Source organism: Kogia breviceps, chromosome 1, assembly GCF_026419965.1.
Source record: "Kogia breviceps isolate mKogBre1 chromosome 1, mKogBre1 haplotype 1, whole genome shotgun sequence".
Taxonomy (NCBI): Eukaryota; Metazoa; Chordata; class Mammalia; order Artiodactyla; family Physeteridae; genus Kogia; species Kogia breviceps.
In genome coordinates, this window is record NC_081310.1 from 115,388,351 (window position 1) to 115,410,746 (window position 22,396).

Genomic DNA, 22,396 nt, shown 5'->3' on the forward strand with positions numbered 1-22,396 from the left:
TGGCAAAAGGCCTTCTCCACCTGTTCCTCTCACCTCACCATGGTCATGGTGTTCTATGTGACACTGATTGCCACATACCTCATGCCCTCAGCCAACTCTTTCCAACTCTTGCACAAAGGACTTTCTCTACTTTATACCATCCTAACACCCACGTTCAACCCCATCATCAATAGCCTGAGAAACAGAGACATTCATGAAGCCCTGAAGAAGTGCTTGAGTAAGAAGCCAGGTTTCCTTAGATAATGCAAAAAGGAAAAGAACTATATTTGTACAGTGGTTCATAAACTGGATTGAGTAATTTAGAGTCTACATAAAAGGCAACTACCTAAATTATTAGCTACCAAAGACTGATGACCAGATGCCTGTGAGTACGGCTGTGGACACTGCTGAATTCTGACAGCCTCAGGTGAACTGGTGTCCCAGAAATGGTCTAAGCAGGTCAGATTCTGCTCCATTCTGCTCCAGGATCCTTGTGTAGAAGCTCATCTCAAAAATGAGCTGATAATGCTGGTCACTCATTTGTTCAAATACTCATTGAGGGTCTACTATGTCCAAGGCATTGTACAAAATATAAGTGCAAAATAAATAAAAACAGAGGAAGTCCCTGCTCTCACTAAATTCTCAGTCATAGGGGGAATACAAATGTTAATCAAATAACTAGTGTAAAACTACATATATAAATATAAAATTACACTTGTGATTCAAAATTTAAAATAATAAGATGACTACTACACACCTATTAGAATGGCCAAAGTCCAGAATACTGACAACACCAAATGCTGGTGAGGATACGGAGCAACAGAAACTCATTCATTGCTAGTGGGAATGCAAAACAGTACAAATGCTTTGGAAGACAGTTTGGGCATTTCTTACAAAATTGAACATACTTTTACCATATGTTTGAGAAATCACACCCCTTGATATCTACCCAAATGAGTTGAGAACGTATGTTCACACAAAAAACTACACCTATTTATAGCAATTTTATTTATAATTGCCAAAACTTGAAAGCAACCAAGATGTCCTTCAGCTGATGAATGGAAAAATAAAATGTGATGCATAGACAATGAAATGTTATTCAGCACTAAAAAGAAATGAGCTATCAAGCCATAAAAATACATGGAGGAAACTTAAATGCATATTACTAAGTGAAAGAAGTCAATCTGAAAATGCTATATAGTGTTTTATCCCAATTATATGATGTTCTGGAAAAGGTAAAACTTTGGAGACAGTAAAAAGATCAGTGGTTGCCAGTCTTGCACTCAAGACTTAAAAGTGGGAAACAAAGATTTAGGGAAATGAGGGCTAAGCAGAGGACCCATGATGAATCTATGATGCTCTATCTCCCCTGCTATTATGGTGGCAGGCTCAGTTGGAAGCTGGGACATTGTATTTATTGAGTTCCACATCTTCCTGCCAGGCCCTCTGCCAGGCTCTTGCCTGCACTTGCTCCTTCTCCTACTGGCACATGTTCTCAGTAAGTTAGAACATAGGGTGTGGTGGGCATGTGTTTTTTGCTCTTTGCAATTCTAAAGAGCTGAGTTGACTTCTGAGTAGAAAAGCTGAGGTCAGCATTGCACACTCAGATGCTGCCTGCCTTCTTTTCTAGAGCCTACAAATTATGCTCCCCTAGTGCTGAGGTTAGGATTATCTCTTGCCTAAACATTTTTCTGAAGATTTCTTCTTTTTTTGAGATAAGCAAAGAGATTATGTTCACCATGTGTGGGGGTTACTCAGAACCCTGGATGGGAAACAGCACATATGAGACTATTCTGGGTATCTGAAAACATTCTCAGATCTTGCTTTATGAAGAGAGAATTGCCCTCTTCTTGCTCCTCTTATAAACTAGGAAAATATTGTGTGATCATCTTAGGGTACTCCCGGTAAAAGTAAAACTTGTCAGCTTTCATTTATCCACAGGTGGCTCATTGGGAGCAAGGGTTAATGTCAGACTAGCTCTGCAGGAAATTGGATAGGAGAGCAGGCTTTTGTGTCATGGGAAAGATTTTAATTTTAGCTCTGCCACTTTCTTGTAATGTGCTTTGGGCAAGTTACCTAAACTCACCAATTTTAGGCTTTCTTAGCTGAGAGACCTGGGGCAAGTCTCTTCAGCAATTTAGATTTTAAGCTCTGAATCTGAAAAATCAGGAAGATTGGCTAAGTGTTTTCTAAGGAATATGCTGAGGATAACAAGTAACATTCATATCATACTTTAAATTTTATAAAGTTCTTTCACATAGTTTCTCATTTGGTCCTCATTTGTCTATAAAGTAGAAATGATCCCCACAGCACAGATGAAGAAACTAAGATTCAAAGATAAATGACTTCCTTAAAGTATCTTTCTGAAAGCCTTTTGGTTTTCAACCCTCTCTTATTTCCTTTACAGTGTACTCCTAGCTCTGAGTTCCATAATTCAGTTATTCTCTTCTGGGTATGTGCTATAAACTGAAAGAGTCCCCAAAATTCATATGTTGAAACCTAATCCTCAATGTGATGGTATTAGTAGGTGGGGCCTTTGGGAAATAATTAGGTCATAAGGGTGGAGCACTCATGAATGGAATCAGTGCCGTTATAAAAGAAACCCCAGAGCTCTCCATCTCTCCTCTGTGCCTTGTGAGGACACAGCAAGAAAACGAACTTCTATCAACCAGGAAGCAGGCTCTCACCAGACACCAAACCTGCTGACACCTTGATCTCAGACTTCCCAGTCTCTGGAACTACAAGAAATTAACTTCTGTTGTTTATAAGCTATCCAATCTATGGTATTTTTGTCATAGCAGACTGAACATACTAAGAGAGTACTTTTAAATTTTTTTAAATTTATTTTTTATTCAGGTAACTTTGGTTTATAATGCTGTAAGTTTCAGTGTACAACACTGTATTTCTACTTCTACAGCCCGTATCACACCTAGGGCCTAAATCAGGTAAGCATAATATATCATATACATTACATTAAAAAGTGCCAGGCACTTCCCTGGTGACACAATCGTTAAAAATTCGCCTGCCAATGCAGGGGACACGGGTTTGAGCCCTGGTCTGTGAAGATCCCATATGCCATGGATCAACTAAGCCCGTGGGTAATAACTACTGAGCCTGCACTCTAGAGCCCACGAGCCACAGCTACTGAGCCTGCGTGCCACAACTACTGAAGCTCACATGCCTAAAGCCCACGCTCTGCAACAAGAGAAGCCACCACAACGAGAAGCCTCTGTACCACAGCGAAGAGTATCTCCCACTTGCCACAACTAGAGAAAGCCTGCATGCAGCAATGAAGACGCAACGCAGCCAAAAAAAAAAAAAAAAACTGCCAAACTTTTTGGCAGTATGGCGTCTGGGACAATGATGCCAGTAGGGGTCTGCTTTGGATGCAGGTTTCCCAATCCCAATGTCACATTGGATTATGCCTTAAAAGCAAGGCAGTATCATTGTTGGTTATTAGAGCTGGAATTTTTAAAAATGCTCTCTACCCTCAGCTTGGGATTCTATCTGTATTCTTCTCATATTTAAATATTTTCCAATAATAAAAAAAGACTCACTCATCTTAAAAAAAAAAAAAAAAAAAAAAAAAGAAGAAGACCTAAATGGGAAGCCAGTGATTTCTCCATGTCTATGTGAGGTTTTGTCCATTCAGGAGGCATTTTAGTAGGTACTACTGCATGATAATGCAGCATCAATATTATGTGTTCCCACTCCTTATCTGGCCAACTTCAAGTCTCCTAAACACCCAGGTTCTGTCATCACCTATGATGCTTGATCAATAACATGCACTGAGAAAACCAAACCATGAGTCTGACCTTCTGCTATATCCTTTTTCTAATTTAGTTTTTTTCATAGTTTTTGAGCATTCTTCTGGATTATTCAACAACATGGGCTGTCCTGACATTGTCTTATTCTCCTTTTTTTTTCTTGTTCCTCCAAATGGATTGTAAACATCTAATGGTCAGACACAACATTAAGTTCTCAATGAAATCTTGTAGGGTTGGGTCTGAGTGGGTATACAGTTCTCTACCCTTCCCTGACTCCCAGATCACAGCTGTCTCTGGTTGTTGAGCACTTGGATCAGCACCTGGGATTATGGAGAGGAGTACATTAAAGAAAACATTTTCTCCATCAAAATGATCATCCATTTCTGCTATGAGAAACTGTTGTCTTGAGATATTCTTCCTGATATTCCTAAAATCCTCTCTCTAAAAACCACTTCTCTCTCCACAGATGTTCACTCTACTTATCTCTCTCTCCTTCTCTTACTTTCTCCTCCCTTCCCAAATCTCCAGTTCTCCTAACTTTCAGGCCTGAAGTTATTCAAACATCTATAGAGCACCTCTTATGTTCTAGACACAATTGTTCAACATACACAGAGCAACACAGAGGTTTACAGAGCTTTGGGTCTAGAGGTGAGAGAATATTCCAAAGACAAGAGGGGAGGGAAGAAGGGAGAGTGAGAGAGAGAGAGAGAAAGAGAGAGAACTAGAGTGATTTGTTCAAGCAATTCAAAGGAATTCAATAACTAGTATGGCAGTACAGTGGGGGTGGGGGTGGGGAAGGAGTTGCCAGCTGAGTGTCAGGAGTTAATAGGACCTGCTTAAAACCTATGGGAAGCCATTGAAAAGTTTTAAATTGGGGAGTGACATGATTAAATATGCATTTTTAGAAGGCGCTCTTCGAGACTGAGGCCATCCAAGCTGATCTTGAAGGAGGCTGGTATCCAGTGACCCAGGTGAGAGACAAGGATTAGTGTAATGGCCCTGGAGTGAAGAAGTAGCCTGATTTGAAAAACATTTAGGCAAAGGTATAATTTTAAAGACTTGGTGGTTGATAACATTGACATAACTCTTTAGGCCCAGGAGGGAGCTGCTCCTGCCCCAGGTGCCATGTCAGCAAACTGAAATTTTTTTTATAACTTTTGTGTCCTTGTAAACGTTTTGCTTGACTGGTCAGCACATCAACTCTAGGCGCTATACTTATTTCCTTGTTCCTTCTCACCCCAAACAAGTTTGACTATGTGGCCCCAGTCAACCAGATATTTTGCTCTTCTTTGCTCTTTATTTTCTATTCTATAAAAGCTTCCTGCCTTCTGCCCCACTTTGCAGTTCTCTGAATGGAGACTGTCTACATCAAGAAGTGTTAAATAAAATTTGCTCTTGTCACCAAAATTGTCTTCCTTAATCAATCACTTTTTAGCAATAATATGTGGTAGTGTGGGAGAGAGAGTAGCCTAAAAGGATGCTTTGAAGATGACTTGGGCAACTGAGAGTTTAGTCAAGCTTTCCCTGAGATGGTAATGGGGGTGAGGGGGTGGAAATCAGGCTAAGTGGGAGGAAGCTGAGTTTACTAAGCTGAATTTTGGATACTGTACTTGAGGTGCCTGTGTGGCACTCAAGTTGAGAGACCAGGTTGCACATAGAGATGTGCATCTTTGACACAGAGAGATAGTATTCAAACTCATCAAGAAGTCTCTCCTCAATTACTCCACTTCAGGGGCCTGCCAGTGTGACAGCAGCCTTGGGTGAGGGGCAGTGATTTCTCAGAGTGATGCCAGCTGAAGAGAGGAGAGTTTATAACAGCATTTCCTGAAGTATAGTTACACTGAAAAATTGTTCCCTGAGAAATACCTCACACAAACACACACACATATTGTTCCATGATCTAACAAATTTGGGAAAAGCTACATATTTAGGGAATGTTAAGAGAATATTAAGGACTGACACAGCACAGTCTGCAGTAAAGAACATTTTCTTCTTTGTTTAACTCAGCTTTCCCCATGAGCCAACCCTGGCCAGGAGTTACTCCAGAATCTTAATGCCTCAGGGCAAAGGAAGATAGTAGAATTATTATTGGATGTTATTATTAATAAACTGAAGCTGAGAGTTTCTCAGTATCTCACAGCTAAAAGAAATAGAGCTGGGACTGAAACCCAAATCTTGGGACTCTAAACCTGGAGCTCCCTCTACTAACCAAACCATTTCTACTAGTGCCCACTGGATTGTGCCTTGGAGTTTGCTCCTGACAGTACCCTTATATAAGGACAGTCCAGCTTTTGAGACATGGAAATCTGAAAATAGTGACCCAATCAAACTGGAGACTACAGATCTTCTGGAAGGTAGCTGGAGGGAGGGTGGAGAGAAGGTGGAGTGGCTTAAGAGACATTCCTAAGTCTCAGTCCTAGAAAACTTCTTAAAATATTGATTGTTGGGTTCCACTCCAGTCTGTCTACCTGAATGGGACTGAAGAAGTATGGTGGGGTCAGGCATACTTATTCTTGAACAGATCCACAGGTAATTCTGAGATGTCACCTTGATTGAGAAGCACTGCCCTTTTCTAGACAAAAATCAAAGCCAAAATCTCCCCAGAACCCACCAGTTCTCATAGATTCCTGCCTGAACCAACTTGGTCTTTGAGTTTTTCCTGAGTTGCAGAGAAACTGGTTTAGACATTTGGGTGGGTTCTGGAGTAAGCTTCTAAAAAGCCACTGGGGGGAAGGATTGTATCTTTGAGGCTAAAGAGGGCGGGCCCAGCCCCACTTCCTCCGTCTCCTCATCTGGGCTTCCTGTCGTCACAGTGTGATCATATTTATTCCCCCTTCACTTCTCCTTTTACACAAATAGCCCCGACATCCGGGTTACCAGCCTTGTCTCGGCGTCTCATTGATAATCACCCATTCTGCCTAAAGAACTGAGGAAAAGAGCCTGCAAAAGGTAAGATTGGTAATATTTTAATCTGGTTTGAGAGCAGAGACCTGAACCATATTATGTGGGCTAGGGTATCTTCCTAGGAGTCTCTATATACCTCTTTAGTACCTTTACAATTTCCTGAAACGTTTGCAAATATTTACTGCAGGTAGTAAAATTATGAACAAGATTCTAGTGACCCTCAAAAGACAATCAGGCCGGAAGGAGTTTCAATTAACTGGATTCCCATTATCTGATATCTCTTTGGGTCAGGGCATTTATGTGCTTAAATTGCTTCAGAACTTGAATTTCTCTGTCTGGTCATTTCTGTTGACCAGAGCCATCTGTACAAGATGAAGCTGGGGAGATTTCCTACATACACTGATCTTCAGAAGATTTGTCTTGTGATTTTAAAGTAAGCAGAGAACCAACAGTCATAGCTATTTTAAAAGGTAGCTGGGAGATGCAGATCTTCTTCATTTGAGAAAATTTCAAAAGTAAAGTTAGTGACTCCAACTGTGATTCCTCAGAGACACTAAACAGAAGGACTGTTATAAATCACAATACCCAGCTCAGAGTCAAGGACATAGGACATGCTCAGAACCTGTATTTTGAGAAGTAAAAGCTGAACACCACTAAGAGATGCTTAGATTGGTTGTTTTTAAAGGGCAGCAAGACCACTGTGATCCTCAGTTTTCCCACTCAGAAAGTGATAGCTAAGCTTTGGTCTTGGCTTTCTGTAACCACTATAGTCACTGGGGGTAAGGTTACCACAGGGAACTCTAGATGAAAGCTTTCTCCTTCCAATATTTGCAAGGATCTTACTGGAAATGGAGAGGAAAGTCCCCTAGAACCACACTCACCCACCTAACAATGAGGCATGGGAATGGGGAAAAGGGCTCTAGGTTCTCAAAGCACCTCAGGGACTATTGCGCTTTGAATTTTAAAAATAATCAGATGTTAAGTACCTCCTAGGACCAGGCACTGTGCCTGGTAGGAAGGGGGCAAAGTTGAAGGAAGATATTGGTCCAGCAAACAATCTTGCCCTTAAGGAACTCCCTTGGGAAATAAGAAATATCAGATATGTATGCAAGGGCTTTGGAAGAGAACTGAGCAAAAGCAGAATCTTAGCTGCTGGCTAAACAAAGAAGTTTTGCTTTCTCAATCTCTACCAGAATCTGCACTATTTTGAAATTGTGGTTGAATTAGAGCAGAGGCTGAACTGAAACATGATTTCCTGTGATGTTTCCTGTGTGGGCCAATTAGAGTATTCAACCTTTAAATGAAAAGATTGGACACATTTATACCAGCAAGGAATGATTCAAAGCCCAGCCTTTTACATCTACTGCTATCTAAGAGACCTTTCATTTGGTAATTGACAAGAGACACACACTGGAAACCTCAAACTCTGTTGGGCTTTAGTTTCTTATGTCCTCAGGTTGACTTCTGACCCTGCAGAGGGCTTCAGACTAGGATCTGAGGTCTGTTTAAACTTCCTCACTCCTACTTTGCAACATGCCAGCATCTAGTCATATGCTAAGCATTGGAGACCCAAGGATAACTGATGCGGTTATCAATTTCAAAGCATTTGTAGAGTAACATGAAAGACAGACACAGAAATACACAAATATGACACAATGTGATCTTTTCTATAATGGAGAAAGCGTGTGCACAAAATGTAGGAGTTCAGGAGTGTGCCAAAGACTCCCTGGGAGAGGTGACTGCTTGGGTTCATTTTCAAGGAAGGATGAGTTTGCTATGGAGACTGGGGGTAATGGCATTTCAGACAAGACACAGTATATGCAAACTCAAAGAGATGTGAACACCCAGGCATGCTAGAAATGAGAGTAAGCAAATGAGATTGGACTATATCAAACCATGGTTTCAGGACCACAGGAAGTAGGAAATTTCTCCTACTTGGTTCTAGAACCCCAACACCTGAAAATGGAAGGCAAGATCTCTAACCAGGAGAGTCCCAAGCCCAGCCCTGGATGGAGCTATGCCTGAAACCTCCACTTGACAGGCTTGATGGAATGTGGCTTGAAATGAGGGTGAGAGTCAGATTTCTTCTTCTTCAACCTAGGTTTTCCCCCTAGATTTAAGTGAAAGGTGGAGCTTTTTACAAGGTTACAGCCATTCTCTTTCTCTCAGCTTCTGTTTCCGGAAATGCTGTGTTGACTTAGTTATGGTGGTTTGGTTTATGTTCCTGAATTAGTCAGCCTACAGTACTTCCTGTATTGAGTGAGCGTCCAATGTGTGCAGATCACCATGGGCCTAGGGACTGGACACTTGCCTTCAAGAACCTCCAGGACCCAGCTGCCACTGCAGGTACAGAGCACTGAAGCAGAGTAATGCAGAGACATTAGACAGCTCTGCAGAGTGGGCCTCCAGGGTGGCTGCTGGGACAGAGGAGGAGAGGATTGCAACTGGAGGTTGTGTGGTCAGTTTGGGAAGGCCGTCTAGAAGTAGGCCTTCAGAAAGAGGAAGATAACGTTTTTCCAAAGCCAGTGGGTGAGCCCTCAGTCTGTGTTGGGATATAGAAACAATTCCTCTATTCATTTCCCATTTCACAGTAGAGTTCCTACACAAGCAGTAGCAACAATACATCCTAGCTATGGCCTAAAGTTGTTCAGCCACAAGGATACATTTCCATAACCATGGGCATATACCCTGAGAAAACCATAATTCAAAAAGAGTCATGTACCAAAATGTTCATTGCAGCTCTATTTACAATAGCCAGGACATGGAAGCAACCTAAGTGTCCATCAATGGATGAATGGATAGAGAAGATGTGGCACATATATACAATGGAATATTACTCAGCCATAAAAGGAAATGAAACTGAGTTATTTGTAATGAGGTGGACGGACCTGGAGTCTGTCATACAGAGTGAAGTGAGTCAGAAGGAGAAAAACAAATACCGTATGCTAACACATATATATGGAATCTAAGAAAAAAAATGTCATGAAGAGATTAGTGGTAGGACGGGAGTAAAACAGAGACCTACTAGAGCATGGACTTGGGGATATGGGGAGGGGGAAGGGTAAGCTATGATGAAGTGGGAGAGTGGCATGGACATATATACACTACCAAATGTAAATTAGATAGCTAGTGGGAAGCAGTCGCAGAGCACAGGGAGATCAGCTCAGTGCTTTGTGACCACCTAGAGGGGTGGGATAGGGAGGGGGGGGAGGGAGGGAGATGCAAGAGGGAGGAGATATGGGGACATATGTATATGTATAACTGATTCACTTTGTTGTAAAGCAGAAACTAACACACCATTGTAAAACAGTTATACTCCAATAAAGATGTTAAAATAAATAAATAAGTAAATAAATAAATAAAATAAAATAAATGCACTATATTCCAAGTGTTAGAATGTTGATACTTAAAGGGAACTTAGAGATTATTTAAGCTTAAATAAATTGTCCAACTCATAGTGAGAGCCCTGTTTTACTATTATAACATTCCAATCTGTGTATTTTTCAGGTCAGGTGACTAGTCCAAAGTCATAAAATTACTTAACTAGTTATCTAGAATGTTTCCTGAGTCTCTGTGAAATGTTCTTTTCTCCACATTACACTATACATCTTTTCTTATAGACTTCTTTTTAAATAGGTATCATTAAACTGTGTTATTTGTTCATATAAAGAAGTTTCCAGTGCTTTTTAACATAGGTAGACATGAAAATACAACTTAACTATAAATCCAGATGATCTGAAATCAATATGTTAACAAATCAAGTATTTAATATTTATTTAATTTGTCAAACTTTTGTTTGACGTTTATATTTCAGGAGAACTAGATTGAAGAATAAAGGTGAGAAATGATTTTGATAACTCACATCTTTTAAAATTTGTTCAAGTAAATTTGAACTCATGACTTAATATTTACTCTATATTAGGAAGAAATAGAGGCCTTAAAGAATTATCCCATGGTTTATTCTTCTAGAAATAGTTATTGTAGAATCACAGTATTTATACCATGAGGGACGTAAATCATAATGATTTTGAGATAGGTATCCTTCAGATCATTTACTTATGTTCAACGTTTTTTTTTTTTTTTTTTACTTTTTATTTTGACAAAAATTTGTACTTACAGAAAAGTTACAAAAAAAATACCAAGAATTTCTGAAGCCCCTTCATTCTGATTTCTCAAATATTAACACTTTATCACATTTTCTTTATCCTTCTCCAGCTTTCTCATTTGAGAGTAATTGCTGACATGATATATTTTCCCCTTAAGTGCTTTAGTGTGCATTTTCTACAAACGAAAACACCCTCTTATATATCCACTTTACAATTATCAAAATCAAGATTTTAACACTGATACAATACTATTACCACTCTATAGATTTTATTCAGATTCCACCAATTGCCTACTAATATTTTTTACAGCAAAGGGAAATCTCTGATCATATATTGTTTTTCACCATCATCTCTCTAGTCTCCTATCTGGAATGGTTCCTGAGTCTTTCTTTGTATTTCATGACACTGATATTCTTGAAGAGTACAGGCAAGTATTTTCTAGACTGTCTCTCCATTCTGGTATTTCTGATGTTTCCTTGTGACTAGATTCAGGCTATTCCAACTTTTGATAGGAATATCACAGAAATGGCTTTCGTTATCCCACAGAGAGCTTTGCCCACTGTGGGCATAGCTTGCCTGAACACACCATGGACAGGTCTCTAGGACAGGGACCCTCCACAGCAAAATTCTACATATTTTATGCTAAGGAAAGAGAACCACTACTCCATTGACTCTGGAACAATGGTAACTGTTTTATGTAACTGTTCCTGATTTACAGAGAGGCCTTGTTATATAAGTTATATAAGTCCCTGTCTCAGCTCAGCTGCTGAGAACATCTATGATTTTTTTCTGTTGAGTGATGATCTTCCTAAGCTACCAAATGGAGGAAAATGAGACCCCCAAGATCATCTGGATTTATTTTTCCTCATTTTTTCTCTTCTCTTTGCTTCTTCCTTCTTTCTCTCTTTTATAAATCGCTAATTCCTCTCTCTTGAGGACAGCCTTGAAAGGAAAATTTCACCATAACACAATTTCAGGGAAGAATAAGATGACAGACACATTCCTTTGACAAAGTGATGGAGAGGTGAGAGGAAACTAATGCATGAAAGTTGATGGTTTGATTTGATTTAATTTAATTTTAGTATCACCCCTCCCCCTGTAACTGCTTATTACTCCATGAATAGACATACATGCAAAACCCACATCCTACCTCAGCCACTGCTCACAGGGGTTCAAACTATGAAGGATGGAAGGAGTCCTCCTGGAGGCTCATCACATTACAGTGGGGGGAGTTGAGTTGGGAAGTGGGAGGTAAGAACTCAGAGCCTGGGACAATGGAAGGAACGTAGGCTTGGGAGACTGAAAAAACCTTGGCCTGTGCCCTGTCGTTGTTGATTATTAGGTGGGTGATCTTGTACCAGTTACATAGGCTGTCTGAGTCTTGGACTTCCTGTTTGAAAAGTGGGGCTATTGACACCTAAGTTACGAGGTTGATATGAGGATTATAAATAAAATTTATGTAGGAAGAGCTTGGCATTTTGCAGAGTTCAGTGAACTATATCATTTATCTAAATTTATTTTGTCAAGACGGCCATAATTTGGGAGCCTTCATGGAGAACAGATTTCCTTTCCTATTTAGAAAAAGACTTATGTTAATAATGGCTCCAATATTGTTCAGTGATGAATTAAAGACCTCCACAGACTCTGTGTAGGAATAAATGGGAAGCCAATAATTACCTTGCTGGATGTAAGAACATTACATATTCTTCTATGTAAATTAGCAAATAGATCTGTATATCAAGAAATGTCTGGAAAGATGTTCACCAAAAATGTTAATGGTGGTTATCTTTGGGATGTGGAGTTTCAGAAGATTTTATGCTTTCTTCTTTGTATTCTCTTTATGATTTAAATTTTTTCACAAGAACACACAAAACTTTTTTTAAAAGATATTTACAAAAAATGAAACAAGCAAAGGATTACTAAAAAGGACTTCTGGCACTTAATGTATTTTATTCCTGAAAATCTAGCAGAAATTTAAGAGTCACCCTTAAGAATGGACTGTTAGGGAAGCTCTGAACTTGATCTTTTCCTCAGTTTTCACTGAACCAGACACTCTGATACTGAACCATCCAGGAAATATTATCTCATTTAACACTCAGAACAACCTATGAGGTATGTATTAATGTATCATCATTTTAAAGATGAGGAAATTGGAAAAGTTAGAGAGATTAAGGAAGTTGTCCAGGGCCATACTTCTGGTATGTACCACTGCTAGAATTCAAAACTAAATTTGCCCACATCCATTACTAGTGTGTGTCAAACTGTGTTCCATGGAACACTATGTTCTCTGAGCTGTTAATAAGTAATCTGTAATATATGAATAGGCTTATAGTTACATAAGTAGACTTTTCTCTTAGACAACCACAATGTACATTAGTATATATCAGTTTTCATGGAAGTCACTCACTAAAAAAACTGTATTATTTTATGTTTTATTTTTATTTAATCTCACTTCCAAAATTATTGATCATGGATTCCTCTCACTCCCTATGGTTTTGTTTGTTTCTTTTTTGTTTGAGAAATATTTATTAACATCTCATAAATCTAATAGTCCGTGTAACACCAAAGATGTCTCGCTGTGGCTCCAAATCTAAAATTGGATCAGATAAGGCTGGAGAGCAAGAATTGATAGTTTCTTGGAACTTCTGTCCAACTTTAGCCACTTCTAAGCTTGATTACCTTCAAGACTGTATTAGATGACCTGCAAGTATGAGTTAAAAAAAAGAAAGAGATTGAACTAGAAATCCATGAGAGAGCTTATCAGCCCAAGCTCTTTGCTTGGAAGAAAATTAGTAAAGGGTGAACTTCCTCCCTGACCTCCACATTGGGCAATTAACTGCAGTTCAGTCACGGAGGTTTCCTGGAAGCTGACGTCAGGGACTTTCTTCACAGGGCCACATTAGTCACAGATTTTGACTGCAGAGGGTGTCAGTTTTTCCATTGGGGTTGGGAGGGGTGGGAACTCAATAACTGACCAGCTACAGTGAAGAAAGGAAAGGGGAATTCTCTCTTGATTTATGTGACGTTCTCTCTTGATTTATGTAAAAGCTGGGTTCAATGTTGCATATGGTAAAAGTAGTAGTGATATTCACAAAATGGGAAGCTTTTCTCCTTCAGTTTGGTGCAAGTCTAAGTGGAAAATCAGGAAGGAGAAAGAGGTTCTTTTTCCTGTCTGTGAAGGAAAGAATCAGTGGGGATATCCGCAGGTTTGTGGGAACCTCATTATTTGGTGCTCTGTGGACAATTAGATTACAGGGTCCTGAAGCAGCTGTCACAGGATCTGAAGATATTGGACATGAGGTGACTTTAAGAGGCATCTTGCCCAGTCTTCTTCTGGGTCGGTTATTTTCCATGTCTAAAAGATTAGTTTAATGGCACAATAAATCTCAAGCCCAAAGCTCCTCACTCTGCAGTGTCATGTTCATTCCACTACACAAGACTAGAGTTAATGAGCGAAGTTCCAGTCATTTGTTCATTCAACCAACTTACTTTTTTAGTGTAATTAGGTACTGTGTTAGGCCTTGAGTATTCAAAGATGAATCCCTCAAGGAGCTGACAATCTAGTGAGCTGGGTCTCAGGATGATTAGTAGCTAACATAATAAAGGGGTCAGAGAGAAAGAAAGGGGCAAATTCCAACAAAGGACTGCTGAGCAAAGGTAAGAAAGGAATCATGGAGAAAAGTATTCAATGTTACTTGCTAGATTTCAAAGTATAAGGCCGAGAACATTGCTATGAATTTGGAGAGATGGACAGGAGCAAATTAGGAAGGACCTTTTAACATACATATACATGCATAAAACCATAACTACAAACACTGTAAATTAACAATACTTTAATATAATAAATAAATAAAGTTGTAAATTTTCCTCTTAAAAAAAAAAACTGAAGAGCAACAGTTAGCTCTACCTAGCACCAGTACCTCCCATCAGGAAACCTGCACAAGCCTCTTAGATAGCTTCATCTACCAGAGGGCAGACAGTAGAAGGAAGAAGAACTACAATCCTGCATCCTGTGAAACAAAAACCACATTCACAGAAAGATAGACAAGAAGAAAAGACAGAGGGCTATGTACCAGATGAAGGAACAAGATAAAACCCCAGAAAAATAACCAAATTAAGTGGAGATAGGCAACCTTCCAGAAAAAGAATTCAGAATAATCATAGTGAAGATGATCCAGAACCTCGGAAAAAGAATGGAGGCAAAGATTGAGAAGTTGAAAGAAATGTTTAACAAAGACATAGAAGAATTAAAGAACAATCAAACAGAGATGAATAATACAATAACTGAAATGAAAACTACACTAGAAGGAATCAATAGCAGAATAACTGATTCAGAAGAACAGAAAAGTGACCTGGAAGACAGAATGGTGGAATTCACTGCTGAGAAACAGAATAAAGAAAAAAGAATGAAAAGAAATGAAGGCAGCCTAAGAGACCTCTGGGGCAACATTAAATGCAACAACATTCACATTATAGGGGTCCCAGAAGGAGAAGAGAGAGAGAAAGGACCAGAGAAAACATTTGCAGAGATTAGAGTCGAAAACTTCCCTAACTTGGGAAAGGAAATAGTCACTTAAGTCTAGGAAGCACAGCAAGTCCCATACAGGATAAACCCAAGGAAAAACACACTGAGACACACAGTAATCAACTTGGCAAAAATTAAAGACAAAGAAAAATTATTGAAAGCAGCAAGGGAAAAATGACAAATAACATACAAGGGAATTCCCATAAGGTTAGCAGCTGATCTCTCAGCAGAAACTCTACAAGCCAGAAGGGATTGGCATGATATACTTAAAGTGATAAAAGGGAAGAACTTACAACCAAGATTACTTTACCCAGCAAGGATCTCATTCAGATTTGATGGACAAATCAAAAGCTTTACAGGCAAGCAAAAGTTAAGAGAATTCAACACCACCAAACCAGCTCTACAATAAATGCTAAAGGAACTTCCCTAAGTGGGAAACACAAGAGAAGAAAAGGACGTACAAAACCAAACCCAAAACAATTAAGAAAATAGTCATAGAAACATACATATCGATAATTACCTTAAACGTGAATGGATTAAATCCTCCAACCAAAAGACACAGGCTTGATGAATGGATACAAAAACAAGACCTATATATAGGCTGTCTACAAGAGACCCGCTTCAGACGTAGGGACACATACGACTGAAAGTGAGTGGATGGAAAAAGATATTCCATGCAAATGGAAATCAAAAGAGAGCTGGAGTAGCAATACTCATGTCAGATAAAATAGACTTTAAAATAATGAATGTAACAAGAGACAAGGAAAGACACTATATTATGATCAAGGCATCAATCCAAGAAGAAGATATAGCAATTATAAATATTTATGCACACAACATAGGAGCATCTTAATACATGAGACAACTGCTAACAGCTGTAAAAGAGGAAATCAACAATAACACAATAATAGTGGGGGACTTTAACACCTCACTTACACCAATGGACAGATCATCCAAAATGAATATAAATAAGGAAACAGAAGTTTTAAATGACACAATAGATCAGATAGATTAAATTGATATTTATAGAACATTCCATCCAAAACCAGCAGATTACACTTTCTTCTCAAGTCGCACAGAACATTCTCCAGGATAAATCACACTGTGGGTCACAAATCAAGCCTCAGTAAATTTAAGAAAATTGAAATCATATCAAGCATCTGTTCTGACCACAATGCTATGAGATTGGAAATGAATTACAGGGGGGAAAAAACATAAAAACCACAAACACATGGAGGCTAAAAACTATGTTACTAAATAACCAAGAGATCACTGAAGAAATCAAAGAGGAAATAAAAAAATACCTAGAGACAAATAACAATGAAAACACGACAATCCAAAACCTATGGGATACAGCAAAAGCAGTTCTAAGAGGGAAGTTTATAGCTATACAAGCCTAACTCCAGAAAAAAGAAAAATCTCAAATAAACAGTCCAACCTTACACCTAAAGTAACTAGAGAAAGAAAAACAAACAAAACCCAACTTTAGCAGAAGGAAAGTAATCATAAAGATCATACCAGAAATAAATGAAACAGAAACAAAGAGAACCATAGCAAAGATCAATAAAACTAAAAGCTGATTCTTTGAGAAGATAAACAAAATTGATAAACCATTATCAAGACTCATCAAGGAAAAGAGGGAGAGGACTCAAATCAATAAAATCAGAAATGAAAAAGGAGAAGTTACAACAGACACTGCAGAAATACAGAGCATCCTAAGAGACTACTACAAGCAATACTATGTCAATAAAATGGACAACCTGGAAGAAATGGACAAATTCTTAGAAAGATATAGGCTTCCAAGGCTGAACCAGGAAGAAATAGAAAATATGAACAGACCAATCACAAGCACTGAAATTGAAACTGTGATTAAAAATCTTCCAGCAAACAAAAGTCCAGGACCAGATGGTGTCACAGGTGAATCCTATCAAACATTTAGAGAAGAGCTAACACCCATCCTTCTCAAACTCTTCCCAAAAATTGTGGAGGAGGGAACACTCCCAAACACATTCTATGAGGCCACCATCACCCTGATAGCAAAACCAGACAAAGATACTACAAAACAAGAAAATTACAGACCAATATCACTGATGAATGTAAATGCAAAAATCCTGAACAAAATATTATCAAACAGAATCCAACAACACATTAAAAGGATCATACATCATGATCAAGTGAGATTTATCCCAGAGATGCAAGGATTCTTCAATATACACAAATCAATCAGTGTGATACACCATATTAACAAATTGAAGAATAAAAACTATATGATCATCTCAATAGATGCAGAAAAAGCTTTTGACAAAATTCAACACCAATTTATGATAAAAATTCTCCAGAAAGTGGGCATAGAGGGAACCTACTTCAACATAATAAAGGCTATATACGACAAACCCACAGCAAACATCATTCTCAATGGTGAAAAACTGAAAGCCTTTCCTCTAAGATCAGGAACAAGACAAGGATGTCCACTCTCACCACTATTATTCAACACAGTTTTGGAAGTCCTAGTCATGGCAATCAGAGAAGAAAAAGAAATAATAGGAATACAAATTGGAAAAGAAGAAGTAAAACTGTCACTGTTTGCAGATGACATGATACTATACATAGAGAATCCTAGAGATGTCACCAGAAAACTACTAGAGCTAATCAATGAATTTGGTAACGTTGCAGGATACAAAATTAATGCACAGAAATGTCTTGTAATCCTATACATTAATGATGACAAATCTGAAAGATAAATTAAGGAAACACTTCCATTTACCATTGTGACAAAAAGAATAAAATACCTAGGAATAAACTTTCCTAGGGAGACAAAAGACCTGTATGCAGAAAACTATAAGACACTGATGAAAGAAATTAAAGATGATACCAACAGATGGAGAGATATACCATGTTCTTGGATTGGAAGAATCAATATTATGAAAATGACTATACTACTCAAAGCAATCTACAGATTCAGTGCAATCCCTATCAAATTACCACTGGCATTTTTTATGGAACTAGAACGAAAAATCTTAAAATGTGTATGGAGACACAAAAGACTCCGAATAGCCAAAGCAGTCTTGAGGGAAAAAAACGGAGCTGGAGGAATTAGTCTCCCTGACTTCAGACTATACTATAAAGCTACAGTAATCAAGACAACATGGTACTGGCACAAAAACAGAAATATAGCTCAATGGAACAAGATAGAAAGCCTAGAGGTAAACCCACGCACCTTCGGTCAACTAATCTATGACAAAGGAGGCAAGGATACACAATGGAGAAAAGACAGTCTCTTCAACAAGTGATGCTGGAAAAACTAGTCAGCTACATGTAAAAGAATGAAGTTAGAACACTCCCTAACACCATACACAAAAATAAACTCAAAATGGATTAGAAACCTAAATGTAAGATTGTATACTATAAAACTCTTAGAGGAAAACATAGGAATAACACTCTTTGACATAAATCACAGCAAGTTCTTTTTTGAGCCACCTCCTACAGTAATGGAAGTAAAAACAAAAACAAACAAATGGGACCTAATGAAACTTAAAAGCTTTTGCACGGCAAAGGAAACCATAAACAAGATGAAAAGACAATGTCAGAATGGGAGAAAATAGTTGCAAATGAATCAACGGACAAAGGATTAATCTCCAAAATATATAATCAGCTCATGCAGCTCAATATTAAAAAAACAAACAACCCAATCCAAAAATGGGCAGAAGAACTAAATAGACATTTCTCCAAAGAAGACGTACAGATGACCGAGAGGCACATGAAAAGATGCTCAACATCACTAATTATTAGAGAAATACAAATCAAAACTACAATGAGTTATCACCTCACACCGGTCAGAATGGCCATCATCAAAAAATCTAGAAACAATAAATGCTGGAGAGGGTGTGGAGAAAAGGGAAACTTCTTGCACTGTTGGTGGGAATGTAAATTGATACAGCCACTATGGAGAACAGTATGGAGCTTCCTTAAAAAACTAAAAACAGAATTACCATATGACCCAGCAATCCCACTACTGGGCATATACCTAGAGAAAACTGTAATTCAGAAAGACACATGCACCCCAATGTTCTTTGAAGCACTATTTACAATAGCCAGGTCATGGAAGCAACCTAAATGCCCATCAACAGATGAATGGATAAAGAGGATGTGGTACATATATACAATGGAATATTACTCAGCCATAAAAAGCAACGAAATCGAGTCATTTGTTGAGACGGGGATGGATCTAGAGACTGTCATACAGAGTGAAGTAAGTCAGAAAGAAAAAAACAAATATCGTATATTAACACATATATGTGGAACCTAGAAAAATGGTACAGATGAACCGGTTTGCAGGGCAGAAATTGAGACAGAGATGTAGAAAACAAACATATGGACACCAAAGGGAGATAGCCGTGAGGGGGTGGGTGTGGTGGTGTGATGAATTGGGCGATTGGGATTGACATGTATACACTGATGTGTGTAAAATTGATGACTAATAAGAACCTGCTGCATAAAAAGATAAAATAAAATTCAAAAATTAAAAAAAGATGCTAAGTTGTGACAGCAATAGAAAAAGAATACAGACTGCACACAGTAGCTACCTAAAAAAATAAAATAAAATAACTGTCACTACAGTCAAGGTAACAAACATATTCATCACTCACAAAAGATTATTCATGGTCTTTTATGATCTCTTCTTCCTGTCCTTCCCTGCTCCCCCTCTATTTACCCTACCCCATACTCCTCTAGCCCAGTCCCCAGGCAATCATCCATCTGCTTTCTGTTGCTATAGTTTTCATTTTCTAAAATGTTATATAACTGTAATCACATATTAGGCACTCCTGTTTTGTCTCGCTTCTTTCACTCACCTTAATCATGTGGAGATTCATCTATGCTCTAGAGTGTACCAACAGTTCAGTCCTTTTTATTCCTGAGTAGTATACCATTATATAGTTATACCACTGTTTATTTATCCATTCACCTGTTGTTAGAGCTCTAGGTTGTAAATTAGCTTCCTGGACCTAATTCCAACATATGTGTGTGTGGCGGCTTTCCCACACTAACAAGCAATTCTTGAAGACCAGCAGAGTGTCCAAGAATTCAACTCAATTCTGACACTGTCTACCCAGAGATGGAATCAGATTCCATGAGTAAAGGGCTCAGTTCCACAAGACTTCCTTCCACTTAAGATACCAGTCCCAAGCCCAGGTTATTACCTGTGCTTCTGACCTACTTCCTTTAAGTCAGAGGTTCCCATAACCTATTTTGGAATCTGGATAGAAGCCCTTTATCTCATATGTCATTTGGAAATATTTTCTCCTCATCTGTGGCTTGTCTTTTCATTCTCTTAACAGTATCTCTTGAAGAGCAGAAGTTTTTAAAAATTTTATAGAAGTCCAATTTATCAGTTCTTTTATGGATTGTGCTTTTGGTGCCTTATCAGAGAATTCTTTGCCTAATGAGGTTGCAAATATTTTCTCCTATATTTTCTTCTGGAGTATTATAGTTGTAGGTTTTATATTTAGATCTATGATCTATTTTTTTACTTAATTTTTGAGATATATGTATCCAAATTAATTTTTTTGCATATTTGCAATATCCAATTGTTCCAGTATCATGTTGAAAAAATATCCTTTCTCTGTTGTATTAACTTTGTATCTTTGTTGCAAATCAGTTGTTCACATATGTCTAGTTCTCTATTCTGTTCCATTAATCTATTTGTTTATCTTCATGGCAATACTATGCCTTCTTTATTGTTGTAACTTCATAGAAGGTAGCAAAATCAGGTAGTACTTGTCCTCCACCTTTGTTCTTTATCAAATTTGTTTTTGCTATTCTAAGACCTTTGCATTCCCAAGCGAATTTTAGAATCAATAGTCAAATGTCTACAAAGAAGTCTGCTGTGACATTGATTGCAATTACAATGAATCTATAAATTTGGGAAGAATTGACATTTTAACAGCACTGTCTCTTAGCCCATGTACATGGTATATCTCTCCATTTATTTATCTTTTTCAATTTCTTTCAGCAATGTTTTTCTTGTTTATTTATGTTTGTTTTTTAGTTTTCAGTGTGTAGGTGTTTCACATCATTTGTAAGATTAATCCCTAAATATTTCATAGTTTGATGCTATTGTAAATGTATTTTTTAAAAATTGACTTCTGATTATTTGTTGCTAATATACAGAAGTACTATGGATTTTATTTATTTATTTAAGTATAGTTGATTTATAATATTGTGTTATTTCAGGTGTACAGCATAGTGATTCATTATTTTTGCAGATTATACTCATTATAGGTTATTACAAGATGATGGATATAATTCCCTATGCTATACAGTATATCCTTGCTGCTTATGTATTTTATATATAGTAATTTGTATCTGTTATTACATACCCCTAATTTGTTCCTCCCTCTTCCCTCTCCCATTTGGTAATCACAAGTTTATTTTCTATATCCATGAATCTGTTTCTGCTCTGCATATACAGTCATTTGTATTATTTTTTTAGATTCCACATTTAAGCGATATCATATAGTATTTGACTTTCTGACTTATTTAACTATGCATAATATTCTCTAGGTCCATCTACATTGTTGCAAATGGCAGTATTTCATTCTTTTTTATGGCTAATATATATATAATATATATTTCTTTATTCAATTCAATATCTTCTTTATTCAATCGTCTGTTGATAGGCACTTGGGTTGCTTCCATGTCTTGGCTATTTTCAGTAGTGCTGCTATGAACATTAGGGTGCAATTATCTTTTTGGATTAGAGTTTTTGGTTTTTCTCAGTATATAACCATGAGTAGAACTGCTAGATAATATGGTAGTTCTATTTTTAGTTTTTTTGGGGAACGTCCATAGTTCCTTAGTGGTTGCACAAATTTACATCCCCACCAACAGTGTACAAGGGTTCCCTTTTCTCCACATCCTCACCAACATTTGTTATTTGTAGACTTTTTGATGACAGCCATTCTGACAGATGTGAGGTAGTACCTCATTGTGGTTTTGATTTGCATTTCTCTAATAATTAGTGATGCTGAGTATCTTTTCATGTGCCCGTTAGCCATCTATCTGCATGTCTTCTTTGGAAAAATGTCTGTTCAAGTCTTCTGCCCATTTTTGATTGG

At 37.9% G+C, this 22,396-nt stretch overlaps 1 protein-coding gene across 1 annotated transcript in view; it reads left to right on the forward strand.

Annotated features, from left to right (window-relative positions):
* The first annotated feature begins 6,576 nt into the window (after positions 1-6,576).
* Positions 6,577-22,396, forward strand: part of CD53 (CD53 molecule) — a 32,097-nt gene continuing 16,277 nt past the window's right edge. Inside the window, exon 1 of the mRNA XM_059081992.2 lies at positions 6,577-6,695. The gene's annotated coding sequence lies outside the window, so the exon portion shown is untranslated. The remainder of the gene's footprint in view (positions 6,696-22,396) is intronic.